The sequence below is a fragment of the Gymnogyps californianus genome, chromosome 1 (assembly GCF_018139145.2).
Source record: "Gymnogyps californianus isolate 813 chromosome 1, ASM1813914v2, whole genome shotgun sequence".
Taxonomy (NCBI): Eukaryota; Metazoa; Chordata; class Aves; order Accipitriformes; family Cathartidae; genus Gymnogyps; species Gymnogyps californianus.
The window spans coordinates 26,087,091-26,100,128 of NC_059471.1; the positions used below are offsets into that span (position 1 = coordinate 26,087,091).

General features: G+C 39.2%; 1 protein-coding gene across 4 annotated transcripts in view; it reads left to right on the forward strand.

Moving 5' to 3' along the window:
• The window catches only part of NBEA (neurobeachin), a 519,980-nt gene that overhangs the window by 365,567 nt on the left and 141,375 nt on the right, over nucleotides 1-13,038 (forward strand). The gene's annotated exons all lie outside the window — the stretch shown is intronic.

Sequence of the window (13,038 nt, forward strand, 5' to 3'; positions counted from 1 at the left end):
CTCCTGGCCGACGGCGGCGGGGCGGCCGCTTTCTGGCTGTTTCGGCCGAAGAGGAGCTAGTTTCCTCCCGGGCTTTTCTCCCTCCTTCGGGTAGCTTCCCGGCCAGGCGGCGGGCGCCGGGCGGGACACGCGTGGCTCTCCCCGGCCGCGGCGGGTCCGGCGGCGGCACAGCGCGCCCGGTCCCGGCGCCTCCCGAGCCACCCCCGAGGAGCGCAGCCGCCGGCGGCTGCCGCCGTCCCCGCCCGGGGTCCAGGGCTGCCCCCTCCCTCCTCCTCGGGGCGGCGGCGTGCGCGGCCGCTCGGCTGCGGGCTCCCGGGGGCCGGCTCCCCCCGCCTCCCCCGAGCAGGCACTTACAGGGGTCCTGGCTGGGTCCGAGGGGACAGGCGGGCGCCTCCCCGCCGCCGTCGTCCCCCCGCTGCTCTTACCGGGGGCTGCCCCCGGGTGCGCGGGGAACCTGCCGCGGCGGCGGGGGACGCGGCGGGGACGGGGGCCGGCCCTCTCCCCCCTCCCGCCGGCTTGCAGGCGCGCCGCGCAGCCGGCTCGGCGGCAACCGCCGCGGGCCCCGTCGGCGGGCGGGGAGGGGGAGGCACCTCGCCGGCCCGGCACATCCCGCCCCGCCGCCCCCGCCGATGGGGCCCGGGACGACCCCCTCCCGCCCGCCCCTCGGGGCTGGGGGCGATGCCGGGCGCGCCCTGCCCGCAGACACGGGCGCGGCGGTGGCCGGAGCAGGGCACGGCTGGGCTGCGCGGAGGAAGGAAGAGCGGCGAAGTTGAGTCCAACTCCGGCGGGCGGGTCCCGGGGACCGCCTGGAGCGGGGGAAGGCCCGCGGCGGTGCTGGCCCTGGCCCTGGTCCCCGCCCCGGCGCGGCGGCGTGCCCGGCGGCGGCGGCCGCTCGGCCCCGGAACCGGCCGGCGCGAAACCTCCGGCCCTGCCTCGTCGGGGGCGGCTTCTTTGCGATTTAAATAAGAAAGAGCTCCTTCCCCGCGAGGTTACGTACCAGCGCCGTGTAAAAGCGAAAGTTAAAGCGGGCGGACAAAAGGTTGTCCCTTCCTCCCATCTCCGCCGAGGGACCAGCCCTTTCCTGCGGAGGGGCACACCGGCCCCCGGTCAACTTCTCATCGCTTCAGCTGCAGCAGAGCTACACGTTAAAGATGGAAACGTGTCGGGCGAGGTTTTGTTTATTTTTGCCCCGTGGGTTTTAGCTCAGTAAATGCAGTTGCTAAAGGCAAAAGGCGATAGGTCGTACCTTTAAGCTGTCAGTAGTCTTAATTTTCATAATATGGCAAAATTAATTTAAATAAAAATTACGTCTTATACCCTAAATCAGAGCTTTCAATGTATAATGCTAAGATTGACTTACGATATCAAGTAATGCAGGTTATACGTATTTATTGTATCTTGGTGGCTATGGGAAATATTAGCCTTAGCCTTAGACTTGGCTGGGTGATGTTTAGCACTAAAGGTTGCTATGAACTTCACTACATCATTTCATTTCACACATACACAATAAACATTTGATAGTTTGAAAATTTGTGGATTTAGGCATCGCTGACACCAGTCAACCACTGAAATGTGACTGCTAAGGTGACCCGATCGTTTCATATGACAAGAAGTCGGTGGTTTGGTTTAGATTCCGAAAATGATTATCTATCTGACTACCTATGATATAAAATATGAACGTTTTCGAAGATTCTGACCACTTACTGCAGTTAGTTTTTCTCTGTAGTTATTAATGTGTCCTTCGTAAATTATAAAAGGAAGGAACACCTTTTCATCACTGAGTTTTATTTTTATATGTATTGAGTTGTTCTGGAAAATTGAGATTAAAATCACCTCATTAAAATGATGGTTGATCATTTGTCATGATAATGGTACCATATGATATTGGTGACTTTTACCAAATTATTATTTTCTAGATATTTTACCCTAATTAGGGGGTACTATAGCAGCATTTGTTGAACTCTGCTTGTTATTTCAAATCTTTCAAACTACAGTGCCTCATCACATAGTGCTCATGTTAGCCAAAAAGCCAAATGGTGTTGAAAATCTTTGGCTGCAGGTACTCGCCCATGCCCCCAAAATGTAATTTGGAAAAAAAAAAAGTTACTATATATAAATTTCACCAATAATTCCTTTTCATATGGTGAAAAGTGTGAGTTGAAATGCATGTGCAGATGCATATAGACAAAAAGCGCTTGCATTGATATCACTTTATAGTTCTTAGTATATAGTGATAGTTCTTCCACATACAACTGCTCATGAATTTTAAAGTTTTATTTTTTAATATCTGCCTATTGCGCTAGGGAGCTAGGAAAAAAACTGAAGCTGAGTTGATTAAATTATTTATCCCTACTGCTGAAGTGAGTTTGAAGGCTCATTGAATGTATCTGATTTCTTGGCTCCTCTTTCTCCCCTTCCCCCCTCAATTCATCCTGGTTATTTCATCCATATCATCCTGCCAGCAACAATAAATTTACTTTTTTTCAAGTAGGAAAACTAAAGACAGATATTTGTGCCGCATTTGCTTTAAGTGTCAGATGATATAAAATAGGCAGCATCTTTTTTGTGATAGAAGTTGATGGTACCTGCAATTTTCTGTATTAGTATTTGTAGTTTACTTTTTGACCACACTTTCAAATTTAGGAACAAATGAAAAGTTAAGTTTAAATGTAAGTTGCTGTAGTGTTTGCAAAAGTTCAATTTTAATGTTATACATTTCATTACTTAGTTTTTTTTATATAAGTTTCTGTATAATTAGGTATGCAAACATTTTTCTTCCATTATCTACAGTTTTCTGCAAATGTTTTTTTACTTTTTTTGAAGAAATGTGATATAGCTCCTTTTTGCAGCACACAGCATTCATTAGTGCTAAACTTAACACGTGTATGTATTCTCTTCCCATTAAAAATAAAAAAAAACGTGAAAAGAGTTTGCATTAGTGTTGGACTTCGTCATGCTAGCTCTTACGGATGAACTGTTAATGCTTTAAATTCCTCTAATCTGCAATCTGTTAAGGGAAGAAAACAGTAATTGATTTGTTTTCTTTAAAATGTTACATCTCAAAAGTAAATATGGAGCTTGCACAACTGTAATTTTAGCTAGAACTGCAGAAACATTCAAGCAGGGAAAAAATGCATTGAATTATTCATTTGGTTCACTTCTCCATCAGCTTCTCCAAAGCCAGACATTCCTTAAAGTACAGCGTTTTATTTAAGCAGTCCAACACTGGGGTTTTTTTAAAGATCTCCTGCTTGGAGAATGCTCTTTTTTGCTGAACTGCGAGAGGAGTGTGGAATCAGTGGGGATTAGCGCCTTTTAATCTACTACATCTGTAGCGGGTCATCCAACACTGCAGAACTCTCATTACTCTCTCATGCTGTATATGATTAAATGACTGAAAATATTCAACGTTGACCTTGAAAATAAAGCTGTATGTGTTGGATGAGCAGCTTCCGAAGACTTCATGTCTAAACTAACCTTTCCCCTTGGTAACTACCAGCCTTGGAATACGTTGTCTGAGAGAGGACTAGAGCATTAGAACATTTAAGTCGAAACTGAAGTGTGGGAGCATTTGAAATGCATCATTATATAAATTATGGCATCACTCAGCTTGTTCATGCTATGTTTTATGAGTAACCCAGCATCTTATTAACCCAGTCGAAATGGGAGGATGGTATGTCTTGAACATACTTACTTTTGTGACTGGTGTTTTTCTGTAAGATGGTTTCATATCGACTAGCGAACTAAACTACATCATCATGTAGGTAGCTGCTAGAGCTGTTGAAATCAGCAGAAACATGTTGCTTAACATCTTTGAACACTAGCCTATATAAAGCTATAAGTAAGTACCATCTTTTCATATACATTTTGTCATGTTATGTGTTTATTGCTAATTTTCATGCTGCCAATACTTCGGGCATGTTAAGTCCCTCTAGCTCTACACGAAACTTGTCCTCTCCCCTTACAATAGCATGGGTATGGTAAATTACCTGTGTAACTCACTTTTTCTCGACTTAGCTATAAAAAGACATGCCTAACATATTTCAATGCAGACTTCTATTTTTTAATGTAGTGTATAGCTCTCCGGTATTTTCTTTCCAAATAACGGTGAAGGGAGGAGTTGAGTGAGTTGGTTGTGAGTGATTAATATGTTTCATTGAACCTTATGAAGGCCCTGATCCTGCCAATGCACACATGGTTAGCGAAACATTCAGCTGGTTCTGGTGAGGTCGTAGGCTTCTTTATGGTCATCAGGCTCACAGTTAAGTGCGCGGGCAGTTATTTGCAGGATCAGGGCCAAAGCGGGATAACATTTGGAGGTTAATATTTGATTAGGATGAAATACGGTATGCCTTTAAAATATCTAATGCATCAAATACATGTGTTGGTGAGGAAATATATTTTTGGCCCAAATATCTACTCTTCTGTCAAGCAGAAACTCCCTATTAATTTCATTGTGTTTTAGCCATAATGTTGAATTAGCTTCTTGAGAAAGGACAGTGCTGTTTTGTCCATATTTTAACAAGATGCTCCCACAAAAATGCTTTCCCTAATCTGCTCTAAAGCCTTTACGAGGAGGGTGAGGTTGTTCGGAGAAATAAGTGAAAGATTATGCTTTCAAATTCTCTATTAAAACTGTATTTTTCATGTACTTTTGCATATTCAGGACTATTTCTATAACTCCCAAAAGGTACAGAATCTTTTAACAGTCTTAAATATAAGCAACCTACTTGCTAAAAACACTTATTCATTGTTTCTAAGAATATCCTAGCTGTAACTGTAATATAAACATGTCAACCAACTTATTATTTAAGGAAGAAGGGGAGAGATCTGTTCAGGAAAAACTTGATACTTAGCTCTTTTGGCCTTTAAAATGTATTGATTTTCCCACCACTAGTCTGAACTTTTTTTCCTTAACCAGTGGAACATTGTTATTGTAGAGCATAATATTTTATCTGGGGGAGAACTGAGTCTCTTATTAAGAGCAGCAAATCACTCCAGTTCTCCTCTTACTTGGGTTTGAAAATTTAACCTAGATCACCTACTGTCCTTCCTACTTTTCCCTACCATTTTTTCAGCCCAGCTCTAGGACAGAATATACAGAACTGGATCCATTGTGGCATAGTGCCGGTGTCATTGAAGGGAGAAAGACTACCGAAGTATCACGTAGTCTTGTAATTTCATAAATCTCCAATACAATTGTTGAAAGAGAAATACTAGCTGCTTATGGAAATATCTGTTTATCTTAAAGGAATATTACTATCGATTTTTCTTAATAGTAGAAATAGATTTTGCCTTTTGGGCATGTTATTGTTTATAATACATTAGGGCCATTGAAAAGAAGAAAAAAAATCGCGGTGTATCTCTTAAGGTAGTGACAATGTTTTCTTTTAAGTCTCCTTTGTTTTAGATGAGGCAAAGGAGATCTTTACTCTTTCACATTTCTGAACCTTCTTTATTTACGGTTTCAGTTGATACGGAATAATTATTTTGTAAAATTAAAGGAAAATTCCTGGAAAAAAATTGATTTTTAGTTTGGTTTTTTTTGTCAGCTCTGGTTTTAATGGGGTGGATTTACTTATGTTGTATGACATACTCAAAATACATGTCAAAAATGGACTGTAAATATATTCTTTATTACTTTGTATTTGGTCATTACAGTGGTAATTTTAAAATTATGCAATGTGTACAGGCCTACTAAGAGAGAGGTTACTGTGATCAACATGATTCTGTCTTATTTTCAGTGAACGTTTTACCATCTCTCTTTCTTTCTTTCTTCTGCAAATTATTTCCAGGAATGAACTGGCTAATTTTGGCTTCAATTTTTTAAAATAACCTTATCAAAAGGAACAATTAACAAGTGCAGAGCTGTTACTAGCCTTCTGAAGCATAGAAGAGTATATGGCATATGCTAGGTTGTGCCGTAATGCTTGCAATTTTCAGCTACACTTCAGGAGATTGCTTCTTTAAGTAGGTAAAAAATGACAGCAAGTATGTTGGACAACAGTTTTCTCATTATATTCTGTGAGTACATTCATTATGTAGTATTAGTCCTTAATTGTAAAGATGAAATAATATAACCATTTGTCTTGGCAAGCCCATTATTTATAATCTGTACCTTACAAAATTGTGTGGATCTGCATGGATGTTTTCTTCTACGCGTGCTATTCAGATTTTTGACATAGGGGCGACAAGAGAAAAAACTTTTCAGGTTAAATTTATACCTAACCTAATCCGTTCTTGGTAGGCAAACTGCGTATCTCGATGGGGTAAAAGAAGTCCTCTCTCCCTCACCCCCCCCCAAATTCAGTTCTTCATTTGTTTTGTTCACCACGCTGCATTAACAGAGTTTTCCCTTGTGTGCATCTGCCAGTGTACAATTTAGCCACGGGCATCTGTAGACCTTGTGGTGATCAGTATTGCAGGCAAAAGCCATATGTGTTTAAATAAAAAAAAAATCTCTTTATTTCATTTGCTGTTTTAACTGGATGGATAACTTTTGTGCCTCAAGACAGAGGAAGAGAAAATACAGAAATAATTAATTGCCTCTATTCTTGAGGCAGTTTCATTTTCCCTCTCCAATATGGAATGCTTGTCAGCTTCCCTGATAAATGACTGCATGTATTTGCATAGATTTTACATTAACACAAAAATTAGTTTTATTTGTGAAAAACTAGTTTACATAATAATGCAAAATCTAGCATTATGGAATATGTTTCCAAATTTGAGAGACTGTGGAGAAATGAGTTTTTTTTCTTCTTTTTTTTTAAATTCTGTTTGTTTGTTTGTTTTTAATGTCAAGGCATATTAGTTTTTAGCTTCTTATTTTGTTTCTATAAAACTAACCAAATCAGGGTCTTTTAATGTTTATAAACCATTTCTTCAGTCTTTCATAGATTGAATAATTGATAGTAGTACGAAAACGACTTCTTTCATAGACTTTTACACATTCCATTTATTAAATACGCCCTTAAATATGAATGCATTTGCAAAATCTCATGGAACTGTTTTGAAAAAAAAATTTTGCGGCAAACTTAACTGTTAAATACACTCTAAGAATATACTTTAAGTTTCTAATGCTGCTATTAAAATAGCGCTCCATCAGGTATTCTTTCAAAGCATTAGTGTACTGCATTAGCTTGTATGCCAGTGTAGGACTATTTTTTTCCTATATCTAATAACCTGTCTGTTTTAAGTAATTAAGCATTCCTAGCTTGAAGTGACAGTACTATACCTCTAGTTAAAAACTCTGTTTTATTCACGATTTGTCATGTCCCTAAATAAAATTTACAAATCAATCAGTCTGAAATATCTTTGAAGGAAAATATACTGCCCTAATTTTGAGCCAATTGTAGCTATTTTCAAGTGACATGAATTGGATGTTTGCTCATATAATAAACCTGGTGTCTTATTGTCTAAAGGCAACTGCTAATTGTTTATCAGCCCATTCTCAATGCTGAAGAAAATACAGATGCATTCACTGCTGCTGTTTCATGCTGTATAACAAAAAGAAAATATTGCTCCTTATGAAGCATGCTATACTTAATGGCAACTTAAGGTAAAAGAGTGCCTTTGCCACTTCTTGAATCTGGGACACCCTAGGTGCCAGCTGTCACTGCTCAGCTAATGATGACAAATGCCCCTCTCTATGCAGATTGCAGAGCTTGCAGGCTGCTATGAAAGGCAGCCAGATTACCTTTCTTCAGATAGTAACTTAACCTTTTAAACTCAAGTGTCAGGATGAAATTATTAGCTGGGATAGTTTCAATATCTGTTTCTTTAAAAAAGAAAAAAAAAAAGAAAAGAAAAGAAGGCGGCAGTGACTTCAAATAGTACCATAGCAGCTCATATTCACAAATTGTTCGTGCTTCTCTGATGTTTTAAAAATAGGAAATTGCTGCCACTGTGCCTGTGAGCACTATATGGAGTTTGCTGGCGTTGATTGCATGAATACTGAAGCTGACCTCTTGGTTGCACTACAAGGAAATGGGGCCAAGCGGGCCAAATTCTGTCCTTGCTTACATCCACGCGGTGTTACTGATGCACAGATCTGACAGATCACAGGTTAACTGGTGCTATTTATAATAGACCTTAATTGATCTTACATATCGCGGATATACTCAGCTCTTTCCATGACAGTTCATGTTACCACTCTAAGTCTATGAACCTCAGTTAGAATCCACTGTATCAAAATAACTAGGTATTTATTTCATGGGTATGAGTGGTTTCACAGAACTCAGTGTCATGTGATTAATGTTAAGTTACTAATTTAAATATATTCTTCAGTCAGAGTTTTGGAGTTACTTTCTGGGTTTTCTTGGAAGTAGCTAACAGATGTGAGGATATTACATAGTTCCTTAATAGTACCTCAGAAATGTAACACAGTATAAGCACTGTATATGCCATCTAAAGGTGTAGGGTGCTTTTTGAGTGTGTACACATACATGTGTCTGCATTTTTATGCGGGTCTACTTGTTTGTGTTTATACACTTGAATATAGAAGTAAAGAGACACATGGGCATTCATATCAATATGTGTGCACAGGCACTAGCCTACACATATAACATCCAAACAATATATATTTCCGTGTTTATGTTAAAATACTGACATATATAAGCACGTTTGACTTGTACATTATATTTGCCATTAAATCAGTCTGGACAGTGAACTGTATATAAATATCAGTTTACTTCTGAGTAAAGCATATTTTTATTACAGTAAACAAGTACTTACCTCCAATATTTTCACATGATCAAATCTCCATAGCAGTGGGCAATAATAGAAAACTACAGAAAAGATGTGGAAAGGCATTTAATGAGAAGACCAGGAACACTATGGTATATGGATGTAAAGAAGTAAATAACAAGAAAAGGAGGAAAAAAAATGTGCATTTGGTATGAGATTGGAATGTCCCAGACAGAAAATAGTTATTATGATTGGCAGAAAGTACAGGAGGCAGAACAAAATGAACAAGTTTACAGAGCAAAGTTAAGACAAGGTCAATGTTGCAATAATTGTAATGTGGTTAGTTCTGTGGTGATCATTAAAGGAAAGGTAATCTGATCCATGAACATAATGTTAATTAATATTCTTTTCTCCAGATAAGAATAGATCTGATTGCTGATATGTGTGTTCTCAAAAAGCTTCAGTCAGTACTTACTTCTTTTGGTAATATGATGTATGAACGAGAGATGCTGGTTAATATTATATTAGAAATGTTTCCTTTTAAAGTTTGGGGAAGAATGTTTGGTTTTGCCTGTGCATAAGTATGTTAAATCTAGCATCCTGTTTTGTTTTGTTTCACTTTGTTTTTTCTTTAAGTCATTATGTTCAAAGTATTTAAAACTATGCATGTTTCATTATTTCAAGCAAGTGTAGCACAATCTGGGAAATAAAAAAGACAAAGATCTAGTGTTTCATACTCAGCGCTCTCAGCTTGTTGGTTGAATAGGCATCAAATGAAGTCCAATGCCTATACAAAAGAAATGTTCCTTGTTTGGATTTGCCCCATCTGTGTCATCTGGTGGCTTATGTAATAGGAGGTGTTATCACATGAATCCAAATGCACAAGCCAGTTGTTTTATGGACTCTTTCTGTGCTTGGAGGAGTTTATAAGTTGCCCACTCTATTGTGTGTCACTCCCAGATGACACGTGTGCATTCTGCTGAGCATATTTTGGGGGTAATTATAACTAATGAAGCCTGGTACACAGCTTGTTCGCAGAGTGATTTATTCTGCTCCTGTCTGATTCCTGAGAGTTCTGTAAAATGGTTATATTGTGCCTTCCACTTTGGACATGTATGGGAGCATGTGGTATTGAGTCCATCTGAGAAAATTTGCTATTCAGTCTACCACAGACTAATTACAAAGATATTGGCTGGGTACATCTGTTTAAAAATATAGGGACGAACTGAAATTATAAATGGGATGTGTAAAGTTAGGGATATTGACTTTAGTATGGCTCTTGTTTAGTCGTTTACTCTTCCCAGACTTGCAGTAACCCACTTAGATGTACTGCTGTTAAATGGCTCAGAGTTCCTCTGAACCCCATAAGTTAAGGTTAGGTTCCCTTTATACCTTTTAGCAAAGCAGATTTTATTATGCAATTATGAGTTCTGATAACTGATGATATTTTGTGGGAAGATGGATTTAAAAGTTGGGAAGGAAATACCTTCTGGCTTTGCAGGTTTCAGAAAGCAACAAAAAAAAATCATTACTGAAGCCTGGGTGTCAACCTTTATTTAACCTTGGATGTACCATTCTCACCCTAATTTGTCTTGACTTACCAGCCTCTCAGGCAAGTAAATCCGCTGACATTAGTGGGACTCATCCTCTATACAAGAAGTACTCATACGTTTGTTTGCCAGGGTGGTTTTAAAAATCTTTTTTCCAAGACGCTAACATACCTCTGAAGTCATGAAGTAATGGGGCGCACAGAAGCTGCAGGGTTTGTCACTTCACCTACCAGATGCACAGATATCCAAGCAGGCTGGATGTTTTTACAAGTATCTCAGCATCAGTGTTCAGTAATAATAGTCTTCAATTATATCTGTCTTCAGTTATATCAGCTTCTCCCATCTTCACCCTCTGAATCTGCATCCAGATTTGAAAGACTTTTGCATCTTCTTTTTTTCAGTGCTTAAACAAAATTTTCCTTCACAGAAAAAAGAGGTTAAAAGTTATAGTGCTGCTTGTAGGAATTGGAGAAGAGAGATAAATACTTATTTTGGTACACATTTCAAAAGAAGCATGTTTGGAAAACAACTGCTTAGGAAATACAGTTCACATCCTTGCTACTAGCTTCGTGAGTAGAAAAGTAGTTTTACTGAGAATGAATTATTGTTTTTATCTGTTTTTGTGAAAACAACCAGCAGTGTGCTCAATACAACATTAGCAGCGTGGTGGGTGAGCAGGTATCGCTAGTTCTCAGAAGTGAATCGTATAAGATGACATTCCTCAGCTAGCACGTTAAGCAAGAGGATGTGGTCACCAGCAGACCTGAAGTTTGACTGTGCCCTAACCTGTCCCAGTGGTGAAGTTTATAGTATCAATAGCATTTTTGAAAATCAGTATTTTCACTGGGAAAGAAAAGGAAACAAAACAAAATTTCAGCCTATTTTTTATCTTCATAAGCATGAAGATAAAAGTGGACAGAAGGTCTGCCAGTGACTTCATTCTTGCTCCTGAATTTGCGTGGAGCATGTTCTCCTAGTACGAGTTTGCAGTGTTATATACCCAAGATGATAACCATCAGAAGGTAAGAGTGTTGGAGAAAAGCTGTTTGTGTATAATGGGTGTGAATATACCTGTATATAATGTGTGTGTAGAAACATACAATTTGAAAATTGACTGGTTTGCTGAGAACAATTGTATCATAATGTAGCAGTTACGCTTAAGTTGTTTTAAATAAACAGAATTTGGTTTTGGACTGTGGCAGTAAGGATGTTTAGCTTTATGCTTTGTTCTGGATTTCCTCCATATATAAAAGCATGTTCTGAGGACAATTTTTACACGATGATTTATGGCGATATGAAATCTGACCTGGGTTTGGGTTCGCTGATGATACAATTGTGATAGGTTTTGACTTTTGGGGTAACGCACATATTACCAACTTACCATGCCAGATATTACAAGAAGTTTTCTAAATTGACAACACATACTTATCATTGAAATCCTTAGATAGGATACACTTCACAGATGAAAACCAGAATTTTGTAAGGTTTTCTGTTTTTTTGTTTGTTCTGTGTTAAAGGACTGTGACAAACTACAATGACTAGTATATTAGAAAATGCCTAAAAATGAGCAGTTGTTTTCCTTGGAGAAAGATTGTCACACGTTTAAAGAACAGTTAGCTGGAATTATGTTTTTGTGCTATTAAAATATTGCAGTTGTCAAGTGTAGTTTTGTTTGCTGAGTAATCAATTCATGTTTAGTCAGAGTACATCTGTTCTATATAATTTTAAACATTTCATAAAATATTTAAGATTAATGATCCAAATCAAGCACTAGCTAAAACGATGACACTTATTATATCAGATGTAGCTGGGTCAGTGAAGCTTACACGTCATTCTTTTGCACTGACCAAACTTTCGTTGCATGAACGCATGTCTCATTTTAGTTGGCTGTCTGCAAGAGTTTGCATCAGAGCAGAGTGTTGCCTTCCAAAAGCTGGGAATTGCAGCTGTATTTTCATCCTCTGTGCTACTTTCCTTTCTTCTGTAAGTGGCATCCATTTTATTCATTTCCATTCCTTTGCTGCTTTACATGAATTTTGTGACAGGAATGACTATTTAAGTCACCTTGAACCTAGAAACTTACTTACGCTATGCCATGCTAGGGCTAGTGCATATGGTACGCTTATCAGTTATGGGTACGTGAAAATCATTTTTCATGTGAGTATCTAGAAAATAGTAGTAAAATGGTACTCATTAGTATCTACAATGATAACCATTTAGCAGAAATTGGAACCAAGAAGCTGAGTCACTTTTTGGGCAGTAAATTCTTACTTGTTAAGCACACCGGTGTTAGCAGCAGACTTTCCTTTCTTCTGGTAAGTCATGCCCTTCCATTTTCCCTGGTAGTCTCCCAGATTTTTGGGGCCAGGCTGCCTAGTTGGACCTTCTGTTTTCAAGAAATTCTGAAAAGCATTGATGGAAGAGTATTTGCCTTATTCCATATGTGCCGATCAGTCACACAGTGGACGTCGGACTGCTTGTAAAGCAAATGCTGGCGTGTTTGAGTTTAGTGAATGCATAAGTGAATCCAACCTCACACTGACCCTGTGGTACTGTATGTGATGATCAGTTGTGCAGGCAAAATGACAGTGATTCAATTAAAAACCCAATTTTTATATCAATTTAGTTGAGTTTATACAGCTTTGTGGAATAGGAGAAATAAATCACAAACAAGAAGACAACCAAAAAATATGCTGTGCTTGGGTTAGAAAAAAAAGTGACTGGATGGGCTGAAGATCAGGGCAAAAAGATCAAAGAGAATTAATTTGAAATGGAAGACATTCAAACTTTTCAGGAAAAATTA